The sequence below is a fragment of the Phascolarctos cinereus genome, unplaced genomic scaffold (assembly GCF_003287225.1).
Source record: "Phascolarctos cinereus isolate Bilbo 61053 unplaced genomic scaffold, phaCin_HiC Scaffold_1;HRSCAF=81, whole genome shotgun sequence".
In the NCBI taxonomy this organism is placed as follows: Eukaryota; Metazoa; Chordata; class Mammalia; order Diprotodontia; family Phascolarctidae; genus Phascolarctos; species Phascolarctos cinereus.
The window spans coordinates 266,850,777-266,876,064 of record NW_027555514.1 but is presented as its reverse complement, the minus strand read 5'-3'; the positions used below and the strand labels follow the sequence as shown (position 1 = coordinate 266,876,064).

The 25,288-nt window shown below is 40.1% G+C and overlaps 1 long non-coding RNA gene across 1 annotated transcript in view; it reads left to right on the top strand.

The window, feature by feature from the left end:
• LOC144455775 (uncharacterized) overlaps positions 1 to 24,877 on the top strand; it is a 29,180-nt gene extending 4,303 nt beyond the window's left edge. The window contains exons 2-4 of the long non-coding RNA XR_013484519.1: positions 4,627 to 4,715; positions 18,838 to 18,904; positions 24,778 to 24,877. This is a non-coding gene — a long non-coding RNA (uncharacterized LOC144455775). The remainder of the gene's footprint in view (positions 1 to 4,626; positions 4,716 to 18,837; positions 18,905 to 24,777) is intronic.
• Positions 24,878 to 25,288: the final 411 nt, after the last annotated feature.

Genomic DNA, 25,288 nt, shown 5'->3' with positions numbered 1-25,288 from the left:
AAATGCTGAATTTGGAATATAGTTAACTGTTCCATTTGGCTAGATGTAGAGGGTATGAAGGGAACTAATATGGAATAAGGTTATAAAGTCATATTGAAGCCAGTTTGTGAAGGTTTTTAAATACCAACCAAGCTGAGGACTTTATATTTTATCCTGTAGACAATAAATAGGGAGCCATTGGAAGTTGTAAGCAGGGCAGTGACATGCTCAGACTACCATGGCCTTGATGTAGGAGCATCCACACTGATGAGATCTTAGAGGTATTGAAGGATTGAAGAAGTGAAGAATGGATCAGATAGAGGAAGAATTAGAAATAGAGATATCAACTAAAGGCTATTATGAAAATCTAGATGAGATGATGTGGGCATGAACTAGGTACCTATCAAGGGAATAGAGAAAAAGGTATGGATATGAAGGATATTATAGAGGATGTATGGACAATATTTTGTAGTTGGTTGGATATAGGAGATGAAGAAGAGAGAAATTAGACTACATCGAAGGTTCTGAATGATGGACTCTGGGTAAATGGTGGTGAGCATAACAAATATAAGGGAGCTTGGAGATAGGGTATATGTAAGGGGAAAGATAATGGATTCCATTTGGTACGCTAGTCAAGAAGCATTTACTTAAGGTCTACCATTTACCATGTATTGTACTAATGGCCAAGAATACAAATACAAATAATGGGGAAAAAATCCTGGCTCTTAAGGAGCTTCATTGATTTGGGGCATGTTGAATTTGAAATGCTTAGTGGATATTAAGCGCATCAGACAGTTAAAGGATATGGAACAGGAGTTTAGGAGAGGGACTAGGAGTGGATAAATAGATTTTAGTCATTTCTATAAAGACAATAGTACTGTGAATAGAGAACTGAATTTGAAGCTGGGAAGACCTGGATTCAAATCCTGTCCCCTTCCCCACCAAACAATTTCTGTATAACACATGACAAGTCACAACCTCTCAGAACAAAGGCAACCTTCTAAGAGTATGAGTTGAAAAAAAAATTCCTATTTGCATCCATGGAGGGACTTCCTTCATCCCAGAGAGCCTTATACCAATAAAATCACACATCTCTTTTGAAAGAGATATTACATGAGTCCCCGGGAGCAGATGAAATCATCAAGTTATAGAAGGTAGACAGAAAACAGAAGATATCCAGAGACAAAAGCTTAGTGGGGCACTCATGCTTAGAAAAGTGAATATGGACAATTATCATACAAAGAAGACTGAGGAGCAGCCAGTTAAGAGGGGGACTAAGAAAAGAGTTGGGCAGACAGTAGCTAGAAAGAAATGGTGCTTGATTACGCCAGAAATAACAAGGGTGTCAGGGATGAGGACAGAGAAAGGGGCTGTCTTATTTGGCAGATAAGAGATGTTGGTGACCTTTAAGAGAGCAGTGTGAGTCACCTGGTAAGGTCAGAAGCCAGATCTCTTATAAAAGAGTTGAGCTAAGGTGTTGAGGAAGTGAAGGCAGTGAGAGTAGGTGTAGCTCTTTCTAGAAGCCCAGCAGTGAAAGGGGGGAGTCTAGGGACTGGTCCTGGGAGCTCCCAGGTAAGGAAACTCCATTTAATGATGCAGGTTGGCACCTTTTTGTACTTTGGAGTGCCAGAGTTGCCTAATGCACATAATGCAGTGTAAATGACTTGCCCAGGGTCACAGAACCATCGAAAGTAAGACTTGAACCCAAGTCTTTCTGGTTTTGAGAAGGGCTGTCCATTCATTATGGCCACACTGCCTTTGGAAGGAAGATTTTTTTTTTTTAAATAAAAGGCTGAGAGGATGTCAGGGCTGTTGGAAAGATTTTTAATAATGGTGGTGACTTGGACATATTTGCAGGCAGCAGCACTTTCTCTACAAAGAAGGATTTTGGTATGTCAAGGAGAAGTCGGCAGCCCTGCTTCCTGGCATCTCTCTCCTAATTCCGACTCCAGGAAGCAGCTGCATGACACAAGTCCCCCATCCTCTGGCTTCCTGGTGCTCTGAAAATCTCCAGACAAAAGACTAGGGCACCTGACAGGCTCTCAGCCACTGAACTCTTTTCAACTAGTGCAGTAAAGATTCTTATCCAAGTCTCACCTTTTCTTTAGAACATCATAACTCTGTACAACACACACACTGTATCAACATGTTCTAAACAACATACTTTACAGCGTTGTCCACAACAGCAATTCTGTATGTTGCAGTTCAGAGACAGTTTTTCCCTTCTCCTTTCATTAGAATTCTGTAACAACAACAACAGTAGCAACAGTTCTGTCCTTAATTAGAAGTTACTGTGTGAGTCCAGGCCTAGAATTTCTCTTTATTTCTATTCTATTCTATTCTATTCATAGGCAGTGAGGTGGTACAGCGGATGGAGCATTAGAGCTGGAGTCAGGAAAACCTGGGTTCAAATCCTTCCTCAGACACTTTCCAGCTGTGTAACCCTGGGTGAGTCACTTAACCTCTGTCTGCCTCAGTTTCCTCAACTGTAAAATGGGGATGATAATAATAGCATCCATCTCCCAAGGGCGTTGTGAGGATCCAATGAGATAATACTTGTAAAGTGCTTTGCAAGACTTAAAGCACTATATTGTTCAGTTGTTTCAGTCATGCCTGACTCTCCATAACCCCGTTTGGGGTTTTCTTGGTAAAGATACTGGAGTGGTTTGCCATTCTTTTCTCCAGCTCATTTTGAATGTTAGGAAACTGACGCAAACAGGGTTAAGTGACTTTCCCAGGGTCACATGGCTAGTAAGTGTCTAAGGCCAGATTTGAACCCACAAAGATGAGTCTTCCTGACTCCAGGACCTGCACTGCATCTATCATAACACCTAGTTTCCCTAAAGCACAATATAAATGGTAGTTACTACCATTATTACTATTGTTATTATTGTTATTATTAATCTTCCATTAGACTGTAAGTTTCTTGAGGGCAGGAAACATCCTTTGCCTCTTTTTGTAACCCCAATGTTTAGCACAGTACCCACCATATGATAGCCACTTAATAGATGTTCATTGACTGATTACTCACACAGCCCCATATGTCTTAAATCTAACTATAGGTTGTATTGATAATATCCAAATCACTGATGGTAAAGACAAAAAGGACACAAGGCTACATGCCTTACTCAGTTTCCCCAGGTAATCAGTTTCTCAGATTCTTGTTCAGATTTCTCAGTTCTTGCTCTTAAGAGGCAAAACAACATACAGGAAATATGCAGGAAACCCATAGGTTTAGGTCTGAGAGGCTTCACCAGTTAGAGGGTGCACTGTTTTGCATTCAGAAAGAACATGGACTTATTATTTTTGCAAATGACTCAATCTTGGGCAAACAGATCCCAGACATTTTTTCAAACATACCGATTATGTTTAAGCTTCCTAAGACACCCCCAGAAGTTGGTGGGATTCCTTTGGTATCTGGGGCTCCATTCATGCTTTCATCAGTGATTTTAGATGTTAGATGCCTGTTCCCACTCTTGCCTCTGAAGGAAGGGGTCCCAGGCAGGCTAGACTGTGTCATCACTGCCAGACAATTCCCTCAGGCTCCTTTCCACATTAGCTGGCTAAGGTGGAGGTTAGACAGGGTAGTCTTTTGCTATGACATCTCAACCTGCCATGATTTCCTGATGATAGGAACATGAATACTTTGGGCAGCTATCTAGGGGAACTCAGCCAAAATGGCTGCTCTGTGACTTCTAGACTGTTCCACGATTAAATCCCATAGTCTGCCAAGAAGCCAGAGTTGCCATTTGAAGGGTTTATCTCTCCCTGTAGATCGTCCAGTTTACCCCAGGGTCTGAATGGCTGTCCTTGAGCCAGATGAACCAATTTGTCTCTGATCACTACAAGCTGCCCAGGCCCAGTCTGGTCAGCTGCTTCCTTTCCTTAGAGCCAATGAATACCATTGAGTGGGGAGGGGCTAAAAGATTTTAGAACAATAGAGGCTTCAAGGCAGAAGGGTCTTTGAAATCATGTATCTAACTTATTCATTTTTTACATAAGAAACAAACCAAGAGAATTGAGGTGACTTTCCTTAGGTCCCAAAGATACTTTGGCAGGTATTTTTTTTTCTTTTGCTCTAAATTATACCCATACCCTACAACTAAACTAAGTTTCCTATGACACTTCAACTTATTCCCTTGAAAAAAAATTTCCAATAGTTCCTTCTTAGTTATTGTTTTAAGTCTCAGTTCTTTTGCCTGTCCTTAAAGGCCTTACACCCTTCTTGGCAAACTCATTTCTAATCTTCCACTCAAGCCAAGTTACCAACATAGCTTATATTTGAGGTTTCTAGTTCAACCCTCAAGAGACTATTTCTCCTCTAGATACTTTGTGGAAAGTTGGAATTACAGTAACCATATGAAGAGTGGATCAATCTGTGGCCATTTGGCCAGGCCCAATGTACCTGAGATGGTGATTTTTAGGACACAGCAGTTTGCATGTAAATAGAACTTTTAAACAGTTATAAGGCGCTTGCCGGCTTAGGAGTATCTCATTGTCACCTGACAATTCATTGTTTTCCATTTGTTTGATATAGAATGATTAACCTTTCCCAATTCAGCTCCAGCCAGGCTATAGGTCTCTGAAAAAGTGAACAGAGATGAGCCATAAGACTGAGTTAAATATTCACCTTTCTATTGCTAACAGAGTTGGATATCCTTGATTCGAAACTGACTTGTTCCTCAAGAAGAGGAGCACCCCCATTGGCTCTCAGATTTGAAAGCTTGGAAAGCAGGGTAAGGTTTCCTGCAAGCCAGGGATGGGGGTGGAGAGTGGTGAGTACTAATCTACAGGAAGTAAAAAGAATGTACCATTAATGCATGTGATCTGAAGGGACTAGACATGGAGGGCAGGGCTTAAAGACATGAAGGTCTGCTACAGGGTTTTCTCTCTCTTTACTCCCTTTCTTCATCGCTCTCCAGATTAGTAGGGTTTAAGGCAATCTCTCTACCTACCTCTTACTGGGTAGCAGAATAGGAGCTACTAACCCTGTCCCCTGATGGACTGAGGAGAGGAAATTCCTTGAAAGACCATGTGCTTCTTATTTTGGTCTCCCCTTCCCTATCCCTCTCTCTGCCCTTGCCCCTGTCCCCCTCCCCTCTCTTTCTTCATTCCTCTCTCTCCCCCCTCTCCCTCCCCTATCCCTGTACCTCCCCATAAAACCAGAGACTTAACTTTTCGTGACCATAAAATCCACTTCCCCAGAGCTTCCTTTACAACAGAAACTCCAACTTGTGGCTCAGTATTTCCCTCTCTTTATTTGCACAAGGACGTGTTGTTGAGGGCAGAGGTGGCAGTGGGGGGTAGAACAAAGATGCATTTCTTCTCTAACACACTTAGCTAAGAACGCCCCTCGCTTTGCCTGCCTTCCATTCACATGGCAGAATCGAACAAAGGGATTACAGCCATGTAGGTGCAATTCTATATCAACAGAATGAATGATTGTGACTATATTTTACAATCAGGAAGGAGTAATTTTCTACTCTTTCCCTCTCCATCTCCTTTCTTCTCCTTTCCCTTTCCCTTCTTCCTCCTCCCCTCCTCCCCTCCCTTTTCCTTTTCCTCCTCTCTCTCCCTCTCTGCCTCTCCTCTCCCTGTCACTCTCCTTTCCCCTCTCCTTGTTCCTATCCCTCTCCTCTCCTCTCCTTCTCTCCTTTCTTCTCCTCTTCTCTCCCCTCCCTTCCCCTTTCTCTCTCTCTACTTGCCTTTCTGTCTCATCTCTCTCTCTCTGTCTCCCTCTCTCTCTTTGTCTCTCTTCTCTCTGTCCCTTCTTTTCTCTGTCTCTCTCTCTCCTCTCTCTCTCTTCTCTCTGCCTGTCTCCTCTTTGTTGCTCTGACTCTACCTTTGTCCTCTGTTTCAGTCTCTCTTTCATGTGCATGGTAGCTCTCTCTCTCTCTCTCCTTTCTTCTCTCTCTCTCTCTCTCTCTCTCTCTCTCTCTCTCTCTCTCTCTCTCTCTTTCTCTGTCACACACACACACACACACACACACACACACACACACACACACCACAAACCAGAGACATAGCTTTCCTTGAATATAAAATCCCCTTCCCCAGAGCTTCCTTTACAACAGAAACTCTAGCTTGTGGCTCGGAATTTCCCCCTCTCCATTTACAGAAGGATGTGTTGTTGAGGGCAGCCATGGCGGTGAGAGGAGAACAAAGATGCATTTCTTCTCCAACCCACCTAGCTAAGAGCTGTCCCTCGCTTTGCCTGCCTTCCATCCACATGGCAGAATCGAACAAAGGGATTACAGCCATGTAGGTGCAATTCTATATCAACAGAATGAATGACTGTGACTATATTTTCCAATCAGAAAGGAGTAATTTTCCACCCTCAAAGAACCTAAAACGAAAATAACTGCTAGGTATTGTGTTTACTGGTAGTTTAAGTACAATAGTTTGCCTTTTCAGGTGAGGTTGTGTTAACATCATGAGTGAACAAGGGAACCCAGCAGAGCTACAGAAAGGAGGGGGACAAGGGACATTGTTTCACAAGTAATTGTGTCATTCTACCCTATAGATAAGAAATTTAGAGATGATGTTTAATGAGAGAGGAGAAAGGTAATGATTTCTTTTTCTAGGATCAGATATTTAGAGCTGGAATGGAACTTAGAGGCTAATGAGACCAATCCCCTTGTTTTACAGATGAGAAAAGGAAAGCATAAGAAAATCTAGTAATTTGGCCAAGGTCACACACCCACAAAGTGTTTGAGGTGGGATGTGAATTCATGTCTTCGTGACTACTCTCTCTTTTAAAAAAATTCTCATATTTAGTGATGTCTTTCATTTTTACATTACCTTTATTTCTGAACATATATCTGCTCTGTCCCCTACCAAGCGAGCCATCCTTTGGGTTAAAGACTTTTTAAGAGAGAAGGGGAAATAGCATTTCAGCAAAAGAATCAACGCATTGACCAAGCCTGATAGTATGATATAAGCACTATCCCACAGCAAGTCATGACTCTTGCTGGCAGGTAGAAGACTGGCCCAAACCAGTCTTAATTCATCATATTAGCCTTGAACGTATTAAATGTGATAATATTTGCCAAGTACCTTGCAAAACTTTTAAACAATGCTATCTAAATGTCAAGTGTTAATATCAACCCCTTGGGCTAATGTAGACTTCGGGCAAGGTTTAATAATGAGGGAAGAGAGAGTCACAGTAAGTAGTGGATCAAGCACTGACCTCAGAGCCAAGAAACCAAGAGCTGGGTTCAAGTCCAGCATCTGAAGCAAACTAGTTGTGGCAAACCAAGCCAAGCCACTTAACCTCTTATTTCTCTAAGTAACTAAGAATATTAGTTGCAGAGATCTTGACCTGCACTGGTAGAGGGAGGCTACTCACTGGGAGTTCCCTTAATTGAGATAAAATTACACAATAAAGTTGGTGAAATCCCAGGTCCCTATCCCTATTGTGAGAGGAGTTGAGCTGGGTGAGTCTTTAGCAGGAAGGAAGGATGATATTCATTCATCTCTCAGGCATGTCCAACACTCCATGACCCCATTTGGGGTTTTCTTGGCAAAGAGACTGGGGTGGTTTTCCGTTTTCTTCTCCAGCTCATTTGACAGCTGAGGAAACTGAGGTAAACAGGGTAAAGTGACTTGCCCAGGGGTCACATAGCTAGGAAGTATCTGGGACCAGATTTGAACTCAGGAAGAGAAGTCTTCCTGACTCCAGGCCTGGCGCTCTATCTACTACACCACCTGTCAGGCAATTCTGTCAGTGACCTAGACACTTTGCTTTCCTGAGTGATACGTCTGCTTCATAAGTGTGATGACTAGGAATACGAATGGAGAAGAGCCTTTGAGTGTCTGTAGATGCCAATTTTCCTCTCTCCCCATTCAGGTGCTACCATGGGTTAAAACAAAACAAAACAGAAGCCCAAGTTTGTGATGAATGAATGACTTTTAAGAGCTTACCATGTGCTCAGTGTGTGCCATGTGCTAGAATACAAATACAATGGCAAAGCTAACCCCTGCTGTCTTATGGGAGCTTATATTCTAATAGCAAGAAAGAGTATGGAGCATAGGAAAAGTGTTGATTCAAAATACAGCCTAGGCTGTTCAACTGATAAAGAGACTTGAAACCCCAGCCTATAACTTTAAGGCTGTGCCTGAGATCCCCAAATGGATTGTTTTCACTGGATTCATGACACCCTAGAGCCAGGCTTAGTACAAGTTGTTCTTGGCTCAGGGAGCAGCTACACGCCTTGCTAGGTTTGATTACTGGGGTGACTTCCCAGTGAAGAGGGCTGACGCAGACTCATAATGACCACCTCTTCTGTGTTACAAATTTCAGCAGTCTCTCCCCACCACAGCATACACACCCAAGTCCGGCTTACCTTGACCAGTGTCAACCAGCATTGAATAATACTTATACTAGTTGACATTTATAAAGGACTTTAAAGTTTGCAAAAGACTTTACATATATATTTTACACACACACACACACACACACACACACACACACAAACATATACTTTACATATATTGGTCCTCATGATAACTCTGAGATAAATGTTGTCATTATTGCCATTAAACAGATGATAAAGCTGAAGCTAAGAAAGGTTGTAACGTATGCACACCATATAGCTATTGGTGGCTATGTGGCACAGTGGATATCGTGGTCAGGAAGACCTGAGTTCAAATCTAGCCCCAGACCCTTACTAGCCATGACTCTACAAGTCACCTAATCTCTGCCTGCCTCACTTTCCTCATTTGTCAAATAGGGATAATAATAGCACCTGAGGGTTGTTGTAAGGATACAGGGAAATAATATTTGTAAAACATTTTGTGAACCTTAAAGCATAACATTTTTGATAGTTACTGTAGCAGTAGTAGCACCAGGAACAGTAGTAATAGTAGCAGCAGCAGCAACAGCAGTAGTAATAGCTAACTTTTATATAATGCTCAATATTGTTAAGCACAGCCTAGCTGGTCTGGGAGTCCTTAAATGGAGCTTCTGGCAGAGGTTGCAGAGTTGAAGGCTATTTCCAATGTGTGAATTCCTGGGCTGAAGTGAACTCCCTAACTGGAGAGATTTCTGGGGCATCATAGTGAAGATGTAAAGAAGAGCCTGGAAAGGAATGAGGATTAGGAAACGCTCCACACAGAAAGGTTAATACCTAAACTGAACCTTAAGGAAAGCTAGAGATGAGGAAAGAGAGGATTTGGTATTTATGTTCCCAGCACTTAGCAGAATTAGAATGGGTGGATAGATGGTTGGAAGGATGGAAGAGTGGATGGATGGAGAAAGGAAGGATAGTTGGAAGAGTGGATGGATGAAAAATTATTCATTAAGTATTCAGTTACTATGTGCCATGCACTTTGGTAAATGTTGGAGCTATGAACAAAAAGAAATTGAGTCAGTCTCTCTCAAAGACCTCAGATTCTAGTTGAGGAGAAAACACAAAGAACATTCATCTGCTAAGCAAATGAAAAGTCCTAAGTGTGCAGCTATGGGTAGATAGAACATAGTAAATCCATAATAAATGCTTTTTATTTATTTATTCATTCATTCCAAGTGTGTAGGACAGTCTGTGCCAAGGTACAGAGATGATAAAGGGCATGTTGAGTTCTGGGAACAGGTAATATTCCAGTTCAGCTGGAACATATTGCCTATGAAGTAGAATAATATGAACAGTTACTTAAAGACAGCAATCATATCTTCCCTACGTCTTCACTTCTCCAGAGTAAACAGCACTGAGTACCTGTAACAAAGCTTTGGGGGCATGGTTTTCAGTCTTCTCACCATCCTGTTCCAGCCCCCTGGATGCATTTCTATTTGTCAATACCTTTCCTAAAATGTAACATTTGGACCAGAACTTGAAGTACTTGAACCAAGTACTTCAGATGGTCTCTGATCAAGGCAGGCACAGTACAGCAAGGCCTTCACCTCCACCATTCTGGGTACAATGCTTCCCTAAATCCTCCCCCTGACCTTACCTCAGCCCTTTTAGCCACTCTGAATCACATTGGATTTACAATCTACTGTTTCCTTGTCAAGGGAACAAAACAGATTGGGAATCGGTATGAAGAGCATTCAGATAATCAAATAATTCAGTATCGAGACCAGGTTTACCTAGAATGGACTGGAGAACAAAGGAGATTAGGAGACTGTGTTCTGACCTTTTGTTTTCTGTCTTAGCAGATTCTTAGAACAAAGAGTCTTCCTGGGCTGGAGGGTCATGGCCAGGACAGGATAGGAATGGAACTGTTTTCGACTCCCTGACTCATGCTCAAATGAGCAGGAACTCCAATCTTCTTCTTCTGTTTGGGATCAGGGCCCATAACCCAAAACAAAGTCTCATTATATGGAACACATCTGATTAGTACAACTCCAAATGCTGTGAATTGCCAAAATTATAAATCACTCAATATCTTCAGGTTCTTTTTGTTCTATTTTCTCCTCCTGCCAGACTCTAACCAACTTCAAGGATGTTTTCTCAGCAGCAAAAAAAAAAAAAAAAAAGTAAAAGGGAGATTGGGCTTGGAGGGCTATCGGATACAGAGAATAAAAGAAAATGATCAATAAGATGTAGGATAAAAGACAACTTTTTAGGAAAGGAAAACATGGAAGGGGATTTATAACACAAACTACTATTTTACTGATTTCCTAAAACCTGTGAAACCATGATGGAAAAATATAGACAGTACATTGCTTTTCTGAGAAACAAACAAACGAACAAAGCACTACCACCAATAGAAGCGATTTAGTGCTAATGCCAGGCCTGCCATTCCACAGCTCCAATCCTAAGAAAATGTTTTCTTTCATGAAACTTTGTGTAAGGCAATGATACAGTATGTACCATTTTGTCCTTTTGTGACCTTTCTCTCCAAATACCCTTTTTAGTAACATGTGAGTCATGACAATTCACTTTCTCAATTTTCCTCGGTTGACCTTATGAATTTCTAGCAGGAAAAATACAAAACTATCAGGTTTTTTTTTCATTACTCAGAAATCATACTTTTAGTGGGAACATGCTTTGTTTACCCAGTGCACAGCATCCACAAAACCCCGTGCTACTTTGCATCTAACAAATCACAAATAAAACAGAGGCATCTGTTGTTGGTGATTCTTCATTTTTTTTTAAGAGGACCAATGATTTCACAGGGTACATAAGAAGAAAAGTACATTTCCTGTGTGGTTCTGGGCCCCAAGAACAGGTTTAATCAAAATTCCCAGAACATAAATTCCCATGAGAAAGTATGCCTCAGTGGAATGTGGGTGTACATTGGGGACCGTGGAGAAAGGAGAAAGATGGAGGCTGTGGTTGGCTATTGTGTTCAGAGGAGAGGACAAACGTGGCAGAGAACTGTGTGGAGATGTAGACAATGAGTGTGGGCAGAAGATGCTACAAGTAGCAGTCTTTGATTAGTAATGGCAGGGCTGTCTGTACTCATGGATCAAGGTGTGTGAGGTGTTCAGGAAGGACTAGTACCTCTGGTGTGAGGGATTGCTGAGTCCTTTTCAGGGCTACTTATCCACCTTTGGTGTTCACCTTCACCCAACTCTTACCTGTGGTTCCAAGAAGCTGTAGCATGTGCAGCAGCCCATATTGGCAGATGGGCTAAGTTAGTTTGAAGGTAAGCAATAGGCCTCAAACCTGTTGTTGAGTTAGGGGATGTCTACCCCAAACACATGAAGATTTCGCTGGCAGAATGGGTAGATGAGAACAATTTGTTCCAATGGCCATGAAGGTAATTAAAGCAAGTGTGGTGGAGAGCTTAGAGCTTGGTTAGACATGGAAGATGCCAAGGTATCTTCACTGTATCCTGGGCATCTCCAGTCATCTTGACTTTTGTCTTTGCCATTGGACTTCGATGACTCAGGATGAGAGAGTGAGGCTGAAAACTTTGCACAACTCTGATTCACTTAAACCCAATTCACCTATAAGTCAAGACATTACCGTGTGATATCATTGGTCCTCTTCAAAAATGAAGGGCCAACAACAACATCAATAACAACAACCACAACTTATGGTCCACTGCCACCCTATCTCTTTCTGATTCCAGAGGAAGAAAAATGTTTCCTTATTTTAGAGATATTTCTCAGATGGATGTTCTAGGCTACTGTAGTAGAAATCCAGGATTCACAGATTTAGGAATGGATGTTAGGGTATGTCTTCTGTTTTCTATTTGAATGTGAGTTCTTTGTGAACAAAGTCTACCTTACTTTTCTACTTGTATCCCCCTCACTCAGTACATTGCTTGGCCCATAGTAAGTCAAGGTTTTTAACCTGGATTCTAGGAACTTAAAAAAATTTGATAACTGTATTTCAATATAATTGGTTCCCTTTGCAATCATATGTACTCTATTTTATGCATTTGTAATTATTTTTTCTGAGAAGGGGTACATAGACTTCACCAGACTGTCAAAGGGATCCATGAAACCCAAAGATTAAGAATCTCTGTTAATAAAGTATTTCACAAGTACTTGCTTTTTTATTCCTTCATTTATTCAGATGCTTAATCGTGTAATTTTATCTCAATTAAATATTTGGCTTTTTCAATACATAGTTCCTGTTATATCGGATAGTAATTTGTGAACTAAATTTAGGGGACCTTAACTGTTCCCAGGCAATTGGCTTAGGACGATGAGCCAGATTATCCAAGATATTCCCATATTGAATATGGACCACTGACATAATTTCCACAAAAAAAATGCCAAAACTTTATAATTAATCTACCCATGTGGTTTTCCTTCTGCATCAAAGAAAAAAAAAGTCCTTTTGATACTAAGAAAAAAGCCAAGAAATTGTATAGAAACTTTATCTAAAAACTCTTCATGTTTTCATCTTCCAGATGAGGCTTGATTTTCCAGCTGTACCCAATTCTCCCAGTGGAACTGCATTTATACAGAGGTATCTTAATACCCCTGGCCACTTTAGCCTGTCAATCTCATTGCTGTAATTGAGTCCAGCAACCCTTCTCCATGTTCCACAATTAAATATAACCAGGATTTATTAGAGTCCGGCACGGAGGGAACTCAATGGGTGATTTCCTTTCCTAGTCACCAATCAAAACTGCTCGATCTCTCCTGGCCATTTCAGTTTCACTGCCCCCCCCTTCCCCCATGGAGGCTTTTCTTGCTTGTGTTCAGTTTAAAATGTCAGTATAGCTGGTGCTCTAGGTTTTAATTTACAAATGATTTCTGTTAGCCTACGATGGCTCTTTTGATTTATTGGACTGGAGAAGAACTGTCATCCATTATACGTTGTCTTAACTTAATCAACGGTATCTTCTCCCTTCGGAGAATCTCACCTACAAACTCCATGGTCACAATGATAAATGGGTCCACTCGGCTTCTTTTTCTGATTACTCTGAATGAGGCCTAACAAACAACAAGATATTTTCTTTTAATACCATGACTTCCATGAGGAGTCTCTTAAGGTCACATTGGGTTTTACTAGCTCTATGGTGACCTAAAAATCTCAGAATTGATTTCACTGTTGTTTTATTTCTTTTTCAAAAAATTCAAATCCATAATTGACCAGTGTTAGCAGTCAGCAACACTCAAGTCACCAAGATTTCTTAGTTGTTAAGGAGCATTAAAGCCATTTTCATGATTTTTAAAGTGGATCTTCCCTGCAGAGAGAGTAATAGCTTAATAATAGCATCTCATGTTTCTATGGTGCCTCACATACAGTATCTCATTTGATCCTCACAACAACCCTGTGGGTTAGGTAGCATAGGGATGATTTTCTTACAGATGATGCCCAGTTTAGTTAAGTGGTAAGTCAAAGCCACAAGGACCTCAAGCTGGACCTCAAAACCAAGTCAGGGATCTCTTTCCACTGTATCACACTGACTTTTCAGTGCTGTAAGATACCTGAGGGGAAGGGGCAGCACGTTCCCCATGATACCCTATTTTAGATGTGGTATAGATATCGAAGGGCAGCTTGGTGGTACAGTGGATAGGGTGCTGGGCCTAGAAGACTCAGCTTCCTGAGTTCAAATTTGATCTCACACACTAGCTATATGACCTTGGACAAGTCATTTGACTCTGTTTGCCTCATCTGTAAAATGAACTGGAGAGGGAAATGGCAACCCATTCCTGTATCTTTGCCAAAAAAGCCCCAAATGGGGTCACAAAGATTTGGACACAACTGAAAATGACTCAACAAAAACAACAACTGAAATGTATATGTATATGTGTGTGTGTGTGTGTGGTGTGGGTGTGTGTATAATATATATGTATATGTATATATGTATATATATATATGTGTGTGTGCGTGTATATGTGCATATATAGATATGTTCATATACATATATATCTCAAAGGGGGCAGAAGAGGAAAGCATACAATTTAGGAAGTGGATGAGAGGTAGAATAAATATAAAAATGTAATGAGTGGCAAAGTGAATAGAACACAGGAGCCGGAGTAAGGAAGTCTGTTGTTTTTGTTTAATCATTTCAGTCATCTCTGACTCTTCATGACTCCATTTGGGATTTTCTTGTCAAAGATACAGGAGTAATTTGCCATTTCCTTGTCCAGCTCATTTTATAGATGAGGAAACTGAAGCAAACAGGTGAAGTGACTTGCCCAGGGTCACACAGCTAGTAAGTGCCTGAGGCCAGATTTGAACTCAGGAAGATGAGTCTTCCTGACTCTAAGCCCAGTGCTCTATCTACTATGCCATCTAGTTGCCATCTAATGAGAAAGACTTGGGTTCAAATCCTGGCTCAGACACTTACTAGCTGTGTGACTCTGGGCAAGTTACTAAGCTTCTCTGAATCTTGGGTTCTTTATCTTTATCAGATAGGCAAAGAAAGATGAGGAAGCAAGAAATAATAATGATTATTATAAGTGATAATAGTTGTTATAATAAGAAACAGTAATATTTATAGATACAAATAATATTTATTATAACAGTTATTATTATAAGTAATAATAGTTGTTATAAGAAACAGTAATATTTATAGATACAAATAATAGTTATTGTAATAACAATTATCATTAGAAGTAATAATAGTTGTTATAAGTAACATTAAGTTGTAAATAATAATAATATGTATTATTTTAATTATTATTATAAGTAATAATAATCCAGCACTTACTACATACCAAGTACTCTGTTAAGGGCTAGAAATAAGTAATCAAGACAGCCTTTACCCTCATGAAGCTGACATTCTAATGGGGAAGACATATATAGGAGTGGGAGAAGGAAGGAGGCAAAACTGTAGGCAAAGAGAAAAGGGAGGCAAGAATGAGGTGAAGCATGATTGGACTCACTCCTAAAATACTGGTCCTGGGGACGGTGTCACTAATGAGGAGAAGAGGACCCCAAAGTGATAGACCAGGAGAAGTAGGTAGAATTTGATGAATTGAACTGAGTGTGATAAAATGGGGATAATAATAGTACCACCTCACAGCATTGTTAAATGGATCAGATTAAATAATCATCGATGCATTACTAAGCACCTACTATGTACCAGGTATGGTGTTCCATGCTGGGGATAAAAAGATAAATATAAAGCCATTCCCACCCTATTTGAGAGGTACTATGGTAGAGTGGATAGAGAGCTGGCTTCAGAGTCAGGAAGACCTAAATTCAAGTCCCATCATCTGATATATACTGGTTTTTTGACCCTTGAGCAAGTTTCTTATACTCCCTAGTCAGGTGTTGAGCTCTTTCCGCAGTTGACATTGTCTTCTCTAATGCAGAAATTCCCTTTGCCTCCAGACAGTTTGGACCAAACGGACTCAGGGTCTCTGGACCTCTTGACCTCAGAAGGTCTCATTCAAGCTTGGATGTGTCTATCTCCTATTTGAGATCACATTTGATATCTGTGCTATCTATGCTAGCACATATCTATGCTCAGATATCTATGTTGATATCTATGATCAAATCCTGTTGTTTGTTCTTCATTCTTTTTTTTCTTTTTGCTTTTAGGCAATTGGGGTTAAGTGACTTGCCCAGGGTCACACAGCTAGTAAGTGTCAAGTGTTTGGTCTGAGGCCGGATTTGAACTCAGGTCCTCCTGACTTCAAGGCCGGTGCTCTATTCACTGCGCCACCTAGCTGCCCCCTTTGTTCTTCATTCTTGAAGAGGACTAGATGCTCAAATAAAGAACAGTAAGCAGAAGAGTGAGCCAGAGGCCTAAAGTCCAGCTCACCTTGTTGAGACTCTTCCCTCTAGGTGCCATGATGGAGAATGAGCTTATCATAGACAAGGCAGCTTTATAAATAGGAAAGGGGAGATGAGACAAGGCATATAGTAAATGGGAGTTTTCCTTAGGAGCCCAGTTATTTGAGGAAGCTCCTGTCTTTGGTATAACCAAATCTTGTCAATATCACTGATTTTTCTCGATCATTGAATGCCACTGATTCCACCAAGATATGAAAGAAAAAGAGCAGAATGACCAGGGACCATCATAAGTGCCAAGTAGAGATTTTAGTGGTTCCATGCAATTTGACTCAAAATTAAGGAAACATTAAATACTAATATCATGTATTAACCTGGCAACAGAATTTACCTAGCGGGTGCTGTTCAGGAAAGCCACATTTCTGAAGAATTAATGGCAGGCTATTATTATAACAATTTTTGCAAGTCTCAGGAGTGTCTGTAATTAAGAAGTTGAGCTGTGCTTAAAATGATATAGAGTATCATTACTCCCATGGTAAATCATTGTAGCTTGCTGATTTATTGGTTAGTGAAAATTTCTAGGTAATTTTTTTAAACTTTACTAATATAAGGGTTGACACCTTATGCTACCCTCTTACTGGGTAACACAAACTTACAGGATTCTCCTCTTCAGTTAAATATTACTTTGGAAATGAAATGCTACATTGTAAATGGGATAATAGATCCCCAAAAGTCAAGTAATTTTGCCTTTATGAGCCTCTCATCTGAAATGTTATTAACATTAATAATAATTTATAACTGTCCTAAAATTTGCAAAATATTTCCCCACAGCAGCCCTGTGAGGTAAGTAGTTCAAGTATTATTGAAACCTCTTTTGGATAAAGAAAATGTAGCGTTGAGAGGTTAGATTATCTTCAAGGTTTATAGAACCATCAAATCTTAGAACTGGACTTAGGACCTTATAGATAATCCAGTTCATCCTATATTTGATAAATGAATACTTTCTCTGTTCACCTCCTGACTCTGCTTCTGACTCTCTGAACTTTGCCACCATGACTAAGCTGCCTTCTCACTCTAGAAGATCCTGCTGCTTGTGAACTCATCTTCTCTAATTGTTCAGTTCCTCCCAAACCTCTATTTTGAGGAAGGGTACAAGCCAGCCATCTTTAATTCTGTCCCTTTGGCATTCCTTTTGCTTGGATGGTTTCTTCCACAACGTCCATTTAAGGAGGGCACCCAGGCCAGCCATGTCCTAATTTCTCTTTAGGCTGTGCCCTCGATTTTCACTACCATTCCCCTTAGCTGGATTTCTTTAGTTCCTACCACACCTCTATTTTCGGCTTTCTTTTATATGTTGTCTTCCCCCATTAGAATGTAAGCTCCTCAAGGGTAGGGACCATCCTGCCCCTTATATTTATATTCCCAGCATTTAGCACAGTCCCTAGCACAGAGTAAACACTTAATAAATGCTTGTGGCTTGACGACTTGACTGGTTCCCAAAAAGTAGACATCCAATCTCCAATGGAATTCTTCCAGTGTCAAGAACCTACCAAAGTTGCTTATTCTTGGAATAGCTCTAATTTATAGGGAATCTGCCTCCATGCTGCCTCTGTCTTTTGTACCAATTCTGTTGCCCATAGCTAAGCAGAAAAAGTCTAATCTCTATTTTATATGACCCCCTTCCCCCACAAATACATGAGTCAGCTATTGTGTTTCTTCTAAATAATATTTTCTCTAAACATTCCTTCATTCCTTCCCTCTGTCTCTCTCTCCCACCTTTCCTTCCTTTCTTCCTTTCCTCCTCCTCCTCCTCCTCTTCTACTTCTACTTCTTCTCTCTCTCTCTCTCTCTCTCTCTCTCTCTCTCTCTCTCTCTCTCTCATCTCATCTCATTGTATAGTTGTAATCAGAACAATGGTATGGAGTGGGTGGAATATGGAAAAGGAGCATGTATAGTGATATTGTCATGGTATTCCTTTCTCCACAAGTCCTTGAAGAATTCCAGTGATGCAAGATTCAAAGCGAAATGCTCTACTAACTTCTAGCTTGCTCTGACACTTTGGCAGTTTTCTAGCCTGTTCCGAGAGACTTCTGTAGAATTTCATAAAGCAATTGGCACCACACCATAACCTTTTGCATAAGGCCATAGGTTCTGAAGTGATTGTATTCCTCTCCTCCTATGCTGGATCAATGAGGGGAAGTTATGAAGAATGAGATTAATCCTTTTGAAGATTATAAACGAATCTACACTCATTTGTGTATGAAGGCGGACAATGATTCTACTGCCAGTTTCTTCTTTATATTTACATTGTTTTTATACTTTAATGAAATACTTTTTGCTATTGGATTGGTGGTTCTTGCTTAGTGAGCTCGTAGACTCTTACATTGGTGGAAGCTTTGGCTATAATTTGCACAACTGACTTTCTCAAAGAACCACAGTGATGCAGGGGCTTGAGACCTGTATTTCTCAGTTTTTATGATCTGGTTCTACATTTTATGAGGGCTGGTCCAAGAGAGGTATGAGTTGATTACAGCCATTTATGGAGAATTGGGTCAAGCTCAAGTTACCTGTTCCAGTATTGCAGGAAATCATTTAAGATTTGTGTCAGAGATGCAAGGGTTGGGGGAGGATCTGGTTTATATTGATATTTTGAAGCACAGATTGCTTACACCAGCACCCTCAGCATCATACACTGTAATATGTTTATATTAGTACCCTCCACTGGTGGGCTACATTGAATTTTTTAATATGTTTTTTTCTCTCAAAGCTTCATCTACAATTTAACAGCAGTTTTCCAGTGAAGCTCTCTTCCCAGGACAGGCAAGAGTATCTAAGTAAGTACTGTACCACTGTGCAACATTGTCAAGATGTCATTGTTTTTCGTTTTTTGTTTGTTTATTGCTGAAGTTAGCTTGTGCAGAAGTAACTTCAGAGAAATGGAGCACATCAGTGCCAAAGTGTTCTTTTTAATTGGATTGAAGTTACTTTTTAATGGATTAATATAAACTTATTAAACATCAACACAACTAATTTCACTTGCTTAGTAACAATTTACATGTAAATTAATTAATTTCAATGCATAAAATGTCATAATATCCTTTAAAGTCACTCCTTCTATGTCTCTATCATCATTCTTTGTTCATTCATTTCCATTCACTTTTCCTTGTATTCTTTTTGTCCCCATTTTGCATTATTTCATAAAGGTCTTTCCAGATTGCTTTGTATTTCTCATGCTTGTCAGTCTTAGTTGAATTGTAGTTGAATGTAATATGATTCCATTATATTAATATGCTATGATTAATGTGCTTTGATAACCAGTCCCCTATTGTTAGACATCTTGGTTACTTCCAGTTTTTTGAAATCTCAAATAATGTTACTATGAAAACTCTTTTAAAAGATGGCTCTTTGTTTGAAGAGAGTTTTTTAAAACTAGTTTCAGGGCATATTCTTAACAACTGGATTTTAAGTTCCAAACGTCTTATTGCTTTTGTAATACATACTAGATCATGGATTCTTAGTTAGACATCAGATTTGAAGTGACATTATTGAATTGCCATTGTTCAGCAATTTTATAGGCTTTCCCTCACATGTAGAATGCTCTCAACTGGTCAACCACTCAACAAGCATTTATTAAGTGCCTGTTGTTGTTCAGTCATTTTTTAGTTGTATCTGACTCTTTGTGATGCCAGTTGGGGTTTTCTTGGAGGTAACTTACATGTTTGTGTATAATGTTTATGCCCAGCTTTCCACCTTCAGTCTATGAAGTTTACATGGTGAAAAAATGATGATATAAATAACATAAAAGACTTGATGGCAAAAGGGTTTGGGGGGCAACACCTTTTTCAGAAGACAATGACATTGGTGGTCATAGTTGTTACAGTAGTAATATAGGAGAGACCATACCAGTACAATTACAGTAGACAATGCAGGGGCAGAGTGGTGGTGGCAGTGGCATCATTGCCAAGACAAGATGAACACTTCAATCTTGAATAACACATGTTGGGGAAGAATGAAATAATCAGAGACAGGAGAATAATTTTTATAATAATAACAATACTACAAAAACAACTAGCTTTGAAAGATGCAAGAAGAACTCTAATCAACTCAATAACCATCCATGATTCCAGAGGAGAATCCCATCCACCTCCTGACAGAGAGATGAGACATTTTAAAAAATGAGACATTTTTTTTAACAGAGCCAATGAAGAATTTATTTGGCTTGTGTGTATGTGTGTGTGTGTGTGTGTGTCTTTGTATACATATTTTGTTACAAGGATTTCTTGTCTGATTGCATGAGAAATGACAGGGAAAAATAGATTTCAAGTACAAATTTATTTTAAAAAGCTAGTTTATCCCTTCAAATGAATAAAGGAGTAGAAGGAGAATGATGAGGAGAAATGTGCAAATTAATGGAAGACCTTAGTGGACCTGCTTTTGACCCTATATATTTGTGAAAAATAGTACCTCGAGGTCATAGTATTCAAGTGTCTGCAGATGATGGATAGTTAATTAGGTGGTATGGAGAGTGGTCAGGATATTTACTATATCAAATACCACCCCCACCCCACTCCCAAAAGAAAGGAGGAAAAGCCTCTGACTTCATGTTAAATTTGGAAAAGCTGCTCCAAAGAGTGGTGGTTGAAGGAGCTCTTGGATAATGTACTTACTGATGAATGAGAAGTCAAGATAATCTTCTAGTTATTTAGAGATGGAGGTGAAGATAGTCAAGGGAAGAAAAGACATCAGAAACAACACAAAACAGCCTCAGGGGATGCCAGGATGTCTCAGATATGGGATCTGAAGACCAAGAGAGACTCTTCAGTTTAACTAGATGATGTTAAAGGACATTGTTAAATTTGTCTCCTAGTCAAAACTCCTGGGAGACAAATCAGAGAACAGAGCCACCCCAACCATAAGTGCAAAGGTCTCGGGATCAAAGCTCAATGTATCTTACTCTGAGAAAAACAAGTTAAAACAGAATTCTTTTATTACAACTGACCTAGATGAACAGATGTGTATTGGGTATATTCAAGAGAGGAATGAGGATCTATCAGAAACTAAATTCCACTGAATGTTGGGAAAGGGCTAAAGTGTAAGGGATGAGGACTATCATTTACCTCAAAGGCCATAAGCCCAGGCCAACTAATTATTACTTTGCTCTTTCCATCTATACGAGAAGACCTCATTCAACAGTAGCAATGAGGATTGCTCATGTAGTGATTATTATATTCCAGTTGTTTTATGAATGGAAATTGTAGCATGTAATTTTATAGTTTAGGTAGGAACTAGGCCTCTGTGTCATATGGGGTGCTCAGGGAGAACTAACAACTCTGGCATGAGGGCTTGTTGAGCCCTTTTCAGAGCTGCTCATCCACCTTTGGGGTCTGTCACTCAACTCTCACCTGTGGCTCCCATAAGCTGTAGCAAGTACAGCAGCCATACCTCAGTAAAAGCATCTTGGCACATGAGCTAAATCAGGTTGAGGGTAACCAACAGGCCTCAAACCCTTTATGAGTTACGGGCATGTGAAGACTTCCCATGGTATAATAGGTAGATGGGGTCAATTTGTTCCAACGGCCCTGAAGCTGGCTAAAGCAGGTGCTGTGGAGCACTTAGAGCTTGGGCGGACATTGAAGATGCCAAGGTCATCCATTGCATCTCGAACCATCATTATATTGACTGTTGTCTTGCCCCCGAACTTTGATGACTCTGGAAGAGAGAGTGAGGCTGACGACTTCATGCAACTCTGCCTCACTTAGATCCATTCCCTGGCTAGTCAAGACATCACCCATCATACATCATGATGTTTTGGTCCTCTTTGAAAACTGAAAGATGAATAAAAGTGAGCAGTGAGAACTCTGTGGATTGATTCAGATGGACTGCCTGTTTTAGAGTGATGTCATCCCAAGTTTAGAATTTTTTGGGGTGTTGAAAGGAAAGTGTATACTGTGATTCTCCTCTGCCCAAAGCCAGCAAATATCTCAGTGCTGATCAGGATTGACTCTAGTTTCCTTAAAGAACTGGCAAAATATTGTAGGCAACAAATTGGGGCTCAAATCTTGGCCAACATGACAACCTATCGATTGATCAAATGAACATTTATTGAAAGCCTAGCATGTCCCAGGCACTGTGCTAGATTTTTAGGATGAAAATATAGAAGTGAAACAGTCCCTGTCTTCAAGGAACTCATGTTCTACTGTATGTATACAATATATTCAAATCCATGTAAATTAAGATTATATACAAAATAACATACATTGAAAGGAGGGAGGCATCATTAGTCACTGAAGAAAAGCCTCTTGAATTAGGTAGCACTTGAACTGAGCTATCCGTGAACAAGTGAAAAGCAGTCATGAATTCCGTACTCTCTGCCAAACACAGAGCGAAGGGTTTGGGATAGAGAGAGAATAAAAGGATAGACTCTGTTCTCAAGAAAGGCAACATATTGCACAGTGGATAGAGCACCAGCTCCAAAGTCAGGAGGACCTGAGTTCAAATCTGGTCTGAGACCAAACACTTGAAACTTATTAGCTGTGTGACCCTGGGCAAGTTCTTTAACCCCAATTGCCTAAAAAAAAAAGAAAAGTTCAGAGCAGGAAGAAAGGAGTGGCTCATAGCTCCTGAGGACATAGATATAGGGCAAATTGCAAGGCTGTGGAAGAGAAAAAAGGATTCTGAGATCCAGAGGGAGATTATTTGTGGCATCAGGGACAATATGTGATAGATACAGACACAGGAGATCAGGAGATGGAATGTTATGAGTGGAGAACACATGCAGGACACTGAGGAACCTTCCTTTGTGGAAGCTTACAATAAGATAGAGGCCAGTAGCGACAGAGTTCATGGAATAAGTACTGAATCTCCTTCAAAGGAAGGCTGGATCTAAACAGGTTTGCCTTTGGTGACTCCCCATTGTCTGAGGAATGGAAAGATCATCTGAGGAAGCAATTGATTTTGAGAGTTCCTAGATTCCCACTGCATGAATGGCATGTAGAGGTATGCCTAAGTAGCAAGACGCACAGTCCATATCAAGAACTCCTGAACTTTTGGACAGCAGTCTCGAGATATCAGTCATCCTGAGATGAAGGTTTTCTGGAAACATATCAACATAATCATGTAATCTCAATAGGACTGGATTCTATGCCTCACCAAGAGTTAAGAAGCCTCGAAAAGTCCAGATATATCTGGACAATTGGCCATGGATGGAAGCAAGTGTAGGCAACCTGATCAAAACAAAGGCAGGACAAGGTCTTGTAGGAATAGTGTCAAGAGCTATGACTGAGGTGAGCTGAGGGTGGGCAGGAGCAGTAGAGATGCCAAAAATCATTCCACTGATCCATCAAAAAGTTCTCATTTCAACCTTGATGTTACATACTTTAAGTTTGTAATTCTTTTTTCACAGTTAAAAACACAATATACTCAACAAATGTTTATTAAGTGAATACTGCATACCAGACATAGAGCTAGGCGCTGAGATTACAAAGTTAAAAAACCAACAACAGTTCCTGCCCCCAAGGTGCTCACTTTCTATTGGGATAATGTGATACAACATGCATGTAGCTGTAATGTAATGCAAAATGATGCAATATAATTCCAAGAAGGGGGAAATAATAACTGGGGTGGGGGTGGTGGAGAGAAAGAATGAGATTGAGAAACAACTCAAAGAAGGTGTGTAACTGAGCTGTACTTTGAAGGAAACTAAGAATTGTTTAGAGGTCATGGGAGGAGGGTTCACTCTGTGTATTGTCTGATAAGTTCTCATATGTATAACTTCTATGATTTCCTTTTGCTTTTGGCTAATAAATTGATTTATTTGATGTTAACTAGGTGCAATCTTTGTGTAACTGACATTTGGTGTGAAGGGAGTCAAGCCTTGGCTATATAAGTTGAGGCACTTTCCCCACTAAGGGAAAGTGATCAGAAGCACATCTTGAAACTAAAAATGTAACATTTAGGGGGCCATGTTTTTGTTGTTCAGTCATTTCAGTCATATCCAACTCTTGGTGACCCACTGTGGAGTTTTCTCATCAAAGATACTGGAGTAGTTTGCCATTTCCTTCTCTAGCTCCTTTTACAGGTGAGGAAACTGAGGCAAAGAGGGTTAAGTGACTTGCCCAGATACTTAGTAAGTGTCTGAGTCCAGATTTTAACCCAGGGAAATGAGTCTTCCTGACTCCAGACCTTGCACTCTATCCAGTGGGCTACCTGGCTGACCCAGTTACCAATACAATGCCCCCTTTCCTCTATATGCAGTGCTGCTTTTCATAGAAAAATAAAAACATACCTCAAATCTTGGTTATATAGCACAAAGGAATATGCTCAAATGCTCTTAATGCAGTATGAGAAAACTAATGTTCTTGATTTCTAAGTATATGATATTCAGATTATAAAAATAAAAAAATTATCTATTCACTACAGGTGTGATGAAACTCATTTATTTTCAATTCAATTTCCTCTGCCATTGCAAAGGTTCATTACTTTAAACTATCTAAGGCTGTTTCTGAAGGCTCTAGTTGCCAAGGTTAGGAGGGGCCACCAGATAACCGTATTTGTTAATTAGCTAGACTAGAATCCCGTGAAGATTAAGCAAGAGCCCCATTCTAGAGAGCAAATGAGAGGAGATAGGAAGCTGTACTTCTCTCTAGGATGTGTACAATGGCACATAAGTGTGCTTTTTTTTGTTTTGTTATTCTTTTACTGGTTGCAGTAAGGGAGCAGGAATGGAGATGGCAGGAGGCAGAGGAGAAGAGAAAACTCCTGATGAAGAAAGAAGGAAGAAGCAAGCAGAAATGTTTCAAGAATCCAGGAAGCAGGTACCCGACCCCTTTACAAAAAAGGGCAGTAGTAGAAGCGGGTGTCAATAGAAAAGCTGGTCTGAGATCCAGGAAACAGAAGTCCAGATTTTCAGAATTGGGAAGGGGCATTCAATGCTATCTAGTCCAACTTGTAGATTTAAAGTAGTTTCTAGGTGTAGCTCTCCCACTAAGTAGCTATGTTACCTTGGAATGGGTTCTTCATCTCTCTGGGTCTCAGTTCCCTCATCCAGAAAGTGGAAAGGCGGTAGAATTAGTATCCAGTGTCCCTTACGGCTCTGAAATTCAGTGGTTCAAAATGGGTAAAAATCTAGCTTTTTGAGTTTTTTTGCCAAGGGTTTGATGCCAAGAAAAGATTCCAAGTGAGTGATTAAGATTAGATTCTAACCAGAACCTAGGTTACAA